Source organism: Malania oleifera, chromosome 13 (assembly GCF_029873635.1).
Source record: "Malania oleifera isolate guangnan ecotype guangnan chromosome 13, ASM2987363v1, whole genome shotgun sequence".
In the NCBI taxonomy this organism is placed as follows: Eukaryota; Viridiplantae; Streptophyta; class Magnoliopsida; order Santalales; family Ximeniaceae; genus Malania; species Malania oleifera.
This window is the reverse complement of record NC_080429.1, coordinates 26,124,743-26,134,080: the sequence shown is the minus strand read 5'-3', so window position 1 is coordinate 26,134,080 and position 9,338 is coordinate 26,124,743.

The following is a 9,338-nucleotide window of genomic DNA, read 5'->3' as shown; positions in this document are numbered from 1 at the left end:
AATTCGTCGACGAGCCACGTCCTTCATCGAAGAAATTCAGTCGGTTCAAATCTCTCTCTCGATATTTCTTCGTCGATGAAATTCAGTCTTCGTTGATGAACTTTCTTCCACCCTCGTCGATGAAATTCCTGTGTTTGTCGACGAGTCCCATGGAATTTTTCTTTTCCTCTTTATTATTTAAATTATATTTCTATTCGGGTTGTCACATTCTCCCCTCCTTATAAAATTTCGTCCTCGAAATTTACTATTCACGTAATTTATCATCCCTTAGTAGGCAAAATGGTCTACTTATTTTATTACGTACCCTCACTTGTGGCGGAGGAATACCATGGTTACAACCTAAGTTCTAAAAGGTTACATATACCAAAAGAAAATTCTTCTAGAACTAAATATCTCATACTACCTATAACATTACATATTCCTGTACAAGAAAGCATCACATATTTACTCACATTTTAAATTACATTTAAACTTCTAGGAACAGTTGCGGATATTTCTGTCTGATCTGTTCCTCGAGTTCCCAAGAAGCCTATTCTATCGCATGATTCCTCCATAGAACTTTTACTAAAGGAATCTTCTTACTACATAATTCTTATTCCTTTCTGTCCAGAATCTGCATTGGTACCTCCTCATAGACTAGCGAGTCACTGAGCCCTAACTCACCATAGATGATAAAATGAGAAGGATCTAGAACGTATTTCCTCAACATAGATATGTGGAATACGTCGTGTAATATGGATAGTGTAGGTGGCAAAGCTAGCCTGTAAGCCACCAGCCCCACTTTCTCGAAAATCTCAAATGGACTGATGAACCTAGGGCTAAGTTTACCCTTCTTATCAAACCTCATAACTCCTTTTAACGGAGCTATCCTCAAAAATACATGACCACCCACATCAAACTCCAAATTCCTGTAGCGATGGTCGGCATAATTCTTTTGTCGGCTTTGAGCTGCACTGATTCTTCCCCTGATGAGCCAAACCTTATCGTACGTCTGTTGTACCAACTCTGGTCCCACAACTCGCCGCTCACCTATCTCATCCCAATACAAAGGAGATCGACATCTCCTACCGTATAGTGCCTCTAACGATGTCATGCCAATATTGGACTGGTAATTGTTATTGTACACGAACTCTACCAGTGGCATGAACTGAGTCCAGCTACTCCCAAAATCTAATACACATGCTCGAAGCATATCTTCTAATATTTGTATCGTCCTCTCAGTGTGTCCATCTAACTGAGGATGAAATGTCGTGCTAAATGATAACTGAGACCCCAGAGCCTCCTACAAGCTCCTCTGAAATCGTGACATGAATCGCGGGTCTCGAACTTACACAATAGATACAGGCACCCCATGAGAACGAACTATCTCCTGGACATAAATCTCTACCAGTTGGCTGAGGGAACAACTGATCTTGATAGGGAGAAAATGGGAAAACTTAGTCAACCAGTCTACTAACACCCAAATCGCATTATAGCCATGCGATGTCGATGGCAGCCCTGAAACGAAATCCATGGATATATGATCCCACTTCCACTCTGGGATAAATAATGGCTGCAACTAGCCTGCTGGCCTATGGTGCTCACCTTTTACCTACTGGCACGTCAAGCACTGGGCTACATATTCGGCAATCTCCCTCTTCATTCCACTCCCCCAGTAGAACTCTCGTAGATCCCTGTACATTTTCATACTGCCGGGATGAACTGTATATAAAGATTTGTGAACCTCATCTAAAATTGTCCTCCTAATGTCAGCATCAGTAGGAACACATAGTCTAGAACAGAACTGCAAAGCTCCGTCATCTGAAATGCAGAATTCCTCTCCCTGACCACTCTACACTCTGTCCATCACCCCTACTAACTTTGGATCTTCCTTCTGAGCAGCTTTAATTCTTTCCTGCAGAGTAGGCTGTACCACTAGACTGGTGATACTTACTAGAGCATTACTCTCTATCAATTCAATGCCGAGTCTTTCTAGATCCATCATGATCGGACGCTGGGACTCTATAGCTACTAACGCTAATACCCCAGATTTCCTGCTCAGTGCATCAGTTACCACGTTTGCTTTCCCCGGGTGGTAACTGATAGTACAATCAAAATCTTTAATTAACTCTAACCACCTTCTCTGTCTTATATTCAATTCCTTGTGGGTGAAGAAATACTTTAAACTCTTGTGGTCAGAGAAAATTTCACACTACTCGCCGTACAGGTAATGCCTCCAAATTTTCAATGTGTGTACCATTGCAGCCAATTTCAGATCATGGGTAGGGTAGTTCTTCTCATATTCTTTCAACTGTCTAGACACATACGCCACTACCCTGCCACGCTGCATCAACATGCAGCCAGGTCCTTTCAAGGACGCATCATTGTAGATAGTATAGCCCTCACCTCCAGATGGGATGATCAATACAGGCGCTGTGACTAACCTCTGCTTCAGTTCCTGAAAACTCTGCTCACAGCTGTGGTCCCATTCAAATCTAGTATTTTTCTTCATAAGTTATGTCAAAGGTCCTGACAAAGTTGAGAACCCCTCGACAAAACGACGATAATAACCGGCTAATCCCAAGAAACTCCTAATCTCTTGGACATTCCTTGGTTTAGCCCAATTCACTACCTCCTCAATCTTACTAGGATCTACAGAAATTTCGTCTCCTGAGATTACATGTCCCAAAAACACGACTTTCTCGAGCCAGAATTCACATTTACTGAATTTTACATACAACTTCTTTTCCCTAAACATCTGCAAAACTTGCCTCAAGTGTGTCTCATGCTTCTCGTAGCTCCTCAAATATACCAGTACATCATCAATAAAAACAACAACAAACTGATCTAAATATCGATGAAAAATTCTATTCATCAAATCCATAAATATCGCAGGAGCATTTATCAGACCAAATGGCATAACTAGAAACTCATAATACCCATATCTGGTCCTAAAAGACGTCTTTGATACATCTTCCGCTCTCACCTTTACTTGATGATAGCCTAATCTAGAATCGATCTTAGAATACACCCGTGTACCCTAGAGCTGGTCAAACAAATCATCGATATGGGATAGAGGATACTTATTCTTGATGGTCACTTTATTAATCTCTCTGTAATCTATGCACATCCTCATAGACCCGTCTTTCTTCTTTACAAACAGTATTGGAGCTCTTCACGAAGATACACTAGGTTGTATGAAACCCTTATCAAGCAAATCCTGCCACTGATCTTTCAGTTCTACTAACTCTTCTAGTGCCATTCTATACGGTGCTTTAGAAATCGGCACTGTACCTAGAAGTATATCAATGGAAAAATCTACTTCACGATCAGGTGGCAAACTTGGTGATTCATCTGGGAACACATTTTTAAATTCTTTCACCACAGGCATTTTGAAGAGCTTTAATTCATTTTCTGACATTTCCTTCACAAAAGCCACGAATCCCAGATAGCCATTATGGAGCAATCTCCTCGCCTGAACAGTTGAGACCATATGAGGTAAAAGAGTGCACTCGTAACCCTGTAAATCTAAATTTTGGTTTCCCTGGAGGTCTGAATATCACTTCCCTTGCACGACAATCTATAATAGTAGAATTAGTTGCTAGCCAATCCATGCCAAAGATGATATCAAAACCATGCATATCCAGCACCACCAAATCAGCAGATAAAATTCTCCCATGAACATCAACTAAACAACCATGGAGCATCCTACTACATCTCACTGTTGACCCGATCGGTGTCGCCACTAACAGTTCAACAACTAATGATTGCGTTTTTGCCCCACATAATTTAACACACCCCAAGGACACAAACGAGTGTGTGGCACAAGAATCAAAAAGTGCAATAACTTTAAATGAAAACATATTAACAGTACCTGTCACTACGTCACTGTTCGCCTCAGCATCGCCCGGCGTCAAAGCGAAAACTTTGGCTGGGGCCATATTCCTCTGCTGGCCTCCACGTGGTGCTTGGTAACCTCCTCGTGCAGATCTAGGAGCAGGAGCAGAACCAATTTGTGCCGGACACTCCCTCATCATATATTCTGGCTTCCCGCACCTCTAGCAAACACTTCGACCGGCACAACACTCCCCCAGGTGCCTCTTCCCACAAGATGGACAAGCTGGAGATGGCTGCACTCCTTGGAAACTGCGATTGCCGGTCTCTTGTCTTTGATCTCTATAATAGCCACCTCTCTTCCACGTAGCACGACCGACTCCCTATTGGGAATCGGAAGGTGCAAATCTCTTCTTCTGTCTCTGCTCCTCCGCCTCCAACTGATAACTAATTTCTGCTATAATGGCTCGGTCAACCAGCTCGGCGAAGTCCTACAACTTCAATATTCATACCTGCTTGTATATTTCTCTCCTCAGGCCTCTCTCAAACTGTTGTACCTTCTTCACCTTATTTGGAATAATGTACGCGACAAAGCGAGATAGCTCGATGAACCTCTCCGCGTACTGTTGTACTGACAGCTGTCCCTGCTTCATATTCTGGAACTCCACAATCTTAGCCTCCCTAGATGAGGCTGTAAAATACCTATCGAAAAATATTTCCTTAAACCGCTCCCACGTCATCTCCACAGGTATAGTCCTCTACTGCTCTAGTAATCTCACTGCCGACCACCATCTCTCGGCCTCTCCAGTCAGTCTGTAGGTGGCAAACAACACCTTCTACTCCTCTGAACACTACAACATTGTAAATATTTTCTCTATCTCCAGCACCCAATTTTCAGCAACTATAGGATCTATTCCTCCTGAGAAAGCTGGAGGACTCATCTTAATAAACTTCTTGATCGAGCTACGGTGGCCTACAGATGGACTACCCTGTTCCTTCGAACTCCTGGCAATTTTTGCCATAACCTACTATGCCACGCTGCGTAAGACGACATCTGAATCACTACCCGCAGCGCCTGAGGGTCCATCATCCTCACTTCCACTAGCGTGGGCACTACTGCCACCAAGGTCCATCCTAAAAATCATGTAACTTAACTTAAAACCTCCTTCGCTATACGTATCACTCAACTCATATAGTATATTCTCCTAATTAATTTGCCTCTCCTGATCTAAATTCAAGGTTCAATCCTGCAACCTAGATACCCAACCCAATGATAGTTTACAATGAATTTCCTGAAATCGTCACCCCAGGAAAATCACACAAACCACCACGGAAGTCCTACATCTAGACTACAAAACTAGACCTAAAATCTCCTTATCCTATACTCTAGTATTATTACTGCTGCACTCTAGAGTTTACAGAACCTAATACCCTAGGCTCTAATACCAAATTGTAACGACCTCAAATAAAATATAAAATAATAAATAAAATGGCCAACCCGAACCTGTGGGTAACGGGGACACCTGTCAATCACAGTGGAAACCTAAGCACTAGCAAGTATAAAATTTCAAACATCCATCCATAAAACATAATACCAGAAGCATAATACCAGAGTTATCTACATTCCCAAAAATACTGTATCTATTTAGATTCTCCCAAAATATTTCAAAATACATCTAAGATCCCATAACCAAAATAATTCCGATCCTAGTACAAAATCTCACCCTCCTAGCGAGGTAATACCACTGATTCCACGGCGGCCACGACCCCTCGGTCACTCAGGGTTTTTTGAAAAATATATTAATGCTGGGGGTGAGACACATCTCAGTAAGGGAAAATAAACTAAATACAGTTGTGTGACAACATGAATATTTAATGCAATGATACATATACAATACATTTCATATTTTCATAAACGTTCATCACATTATACTGGATAATCATATAATTTCATACTTGCTAATAAATCATATTGTATGTAAAACATATGTTATAACTGTAATACTGAAAATATACCCAGGATGAATAGTTAGCTGATATCATGTATTATCCTCCATGATGGGTTGTGCAGCCCGAAGGCGAGACCCAACAATGGCTGGCTGACCACTGCCGAATCAAATATGTCTGTAAGTACAATTAGCCCGCCACACCCTGGTCCGGACTTCTAGGTAGACGTCCACACTCTACTGAAAGCCACATCAACTATCCATCTCCCATCCCCTCGTGAGATGGTTAGCACTAATCTGAACGTAGATATCTAATCTATATATAGCTACGGTACCGAGCTCCTCAATTGAACTAAACTAACATCCGAGTTTTGATAACATATAGTACATGGTAATATAACATCTTTCATAATTTCATAAGTACGACCTCGTGCCGAAATCATACATAAATACGGCCTCATGCCGATATCATAAATACAGCCTCGTGTCGATAACATAAATACGGCTTCGTGCCGATAACATAAATACAGCCTCATTCCGATAACATAAGTACATGGCCTCGTACCAGAATCATCTCAGGTATATACATTCTGAAAATAAATCATTTATCATATATTCGTCAAAATCATCACAACATAACTCATCTTTTCATAATACCTAAAAAACATGCTTTGCTCATAAAATCGTTCTTATCATATTACATTTCACATAAAATAATATTCATGCCACACATGTGCTGCTTAAAGTAATACTTTATATTCTAAAATCAAGATTTTCTAGCATCTCGTACATACATATACATTTTATCATCATAGCAGTATTTTCCCATTCGTACATTCCATTCGTAATAATCAAATATAACATATGCTTTTCTAAAAATATATTTACTCATAATTAAAAACAATTTGCATGAAAAATAACTACTTTAGTTTATTCCTTTACCTGACTACTAAGAAAGCCCCTAAAATATCCTAGTCTAACCCCCGTAGGATTTCCTGATCAATACCCTGAAACTGAAAACTCTCAGTATTAAACTTTAGTATTTCTACGTGTACATCATTTCTTATAACTACCGTAAGACCAAATTTGACTTAAAAAGTCTTACTTCAATTTAGGGATGATTTCCAACTTACCTTCACCAACGATCCGCTTCGATAGATTTGGAGAGAACTTCCCCAAGAGTGTCGTGGTGACTTCAAATTGTCGATCCAGCGTAAATTTGGCCCGGAATTGAAGAGAGAGAAAGAGAGGGTCGAAGGGGAGAGAAAGAGAAGGAAGCTTGCTTAATAATGAAGTTAAAAATCAGATTTTTGGATATTTATAGAACTGAATTCGTCGACGAGCCACGTCCTTCATCGATGAATTCTTCATTAATTTCGTTGACAAAATTCAGTATTCATCGATGAAATTTAGTCAGTTCAAATCTCTCTCTCGGTATTTCTTCGTCGATGAAATTCAGTCTTCGTCGACGAATTTTCTTCTGCCCTCGTCGACGAAATTCCTGTGTTCGTCGACGAAATTCCTGTGTTCATTGATGAGTCCCCTAGAATTTTTCTTTTCCTTTTTATTATTTAAATTGTATTTCTATTTGAGTTGTCACACGACATATGATACCAAATAGAAGGTTTGAGCATAAAAATAGTCTAACTAGTTCACATGCATTTTCATGTGAAGTTACCGTACCAGTTATGCAATTTTTTTTAAAAAAAAAAAAACACACACACAGACACACACACAAACTATATATATATATATATAATAAAATAATCCAAGACATGAAGGATTTTTTATTTGAAAGAATTTCTTACAGAAAAAAATTTCCCTGTTAGAGATTTATCAAAAGGTATTGCGGGGTGCTTGCCAGAAAAAAAAAAAAATTTAAAGATCGTGCAAGCAAGCAACATTATTCTGGTTAAACATTTAAGCACACCTCTCGTAAAACAACCAGAATAGGACAACCATATAGATCTTAAGAATTTAACAACCACATGTAATATCATATGGCAAAGAAAAACTATTGTGGCTAAGCAATATGTATCTAATTATGATTTTCAATAAACACATCATTTTAACACATAAACCACAATGAATTCAAGAACTGATCTAAGCTAACATTTGTGAGCATAATATGATAGGCATTTTAATTTTTTGGATGCTCCCCCTATCGACTTGAATTCTAGCTTAGATAGAGTGAACTTCTTATACTAGCCAAAGATTAAATTCATTTAACATGCCAATCCATATAAGCCTTCCTTTTAAATCTCTTAAAATAAATATACTGGTAAAGATTAATTTACTCTTTTATGCAAACCAGTATAGCTATCCATATGGATTACACATGCATCAGAAAAGATATATTAAGGCATGATTTTGTGTTCACAATCCAAGATAGTTTTAAGAACTGGATATAATGTTTAAGGTTCTTAGAAGAGTCTCGATATTCAAAAAATCAAAGCATAATGCATATAAGTTCTTTATGCTCTTTCTCTAGGGACGAAGCTGAGTTCCTCTAAATATCCGAAGATTATGCCATGATGACGCTTAATTTTCATTTAGTTTTCACTCATCCTTTCAAAAAGATTTTAACATTAATTTTATCATAATCATATTTGTATAAGGTTTTATTTTGGGAAAATTCGAACAAAAATTCGGCAACATGCCATTTGTAAATTGGACATTTTCACATAAAACCTATACGTGATAGGTTCAATCAAACAATTTATAATTCAGTTCAAGGCACACGAGAACATAAAACCACTACCAACATGCAATATACATCAACTGCATCCGCCATGCAGGAGGCTTTCAACATAAGGATACAATCCAGTAGTAATACAATAGTAGTTCAGAATATCTCAAGGAGTTCATGCTATAATCAAGAGAAAAGAAAAATTACCATCCATTAGGGAATTTGAGCATTTAATACATTATGGATAGTAGGTTGAAGTGTTGTTTTGATGCGGACATAGAATATGATTAAGAGAGCATTTGATTTATATATATATATAGCCATGAAATGGAAATGCTCCCCTTAAGTTATGCACAACTATCATCTTATGCTTTAATTTTCTTTCATCTTCCTAGCCAAGTGATTTAAGATTCTCAATGATTAAAACTTGGCTCTAGATGCATAGGCTTTAAAGGACCAAAAAATCACAATCAATATTCCTTTAATAAATAAAGCCTATAACTGCCTCTTTTCTTATGATCTTCAAAATGTGAGAGGCACAAGTTCAAATGGCATTAAACTTTAAGCTTCCAGGATAGGTTTCTTGAAACTTTGCATTTTCATATATGTTGAAACCTATACCAATCATATTTGAAAATTAAATCACTAATGGGTGCAAAAGAGTATTTAGGATAGGCAAGACATTTTTCAAGATAAGAAGTCTAAGGATAATGTCCTAACCGTTTTGGCAAAGAGCACTAAAGAGGTAGCTCTTTGGTGATTGGAAAGTATCCTTTAAGTATGATCATGATTTGTAGTAAGGATACAAACCGATGGATAGGTATAATCTTTTCTAGATATGATCATGGTTTGGTAAAGAGTCCTAGAGATGGAATGGTGAACCAAAATAG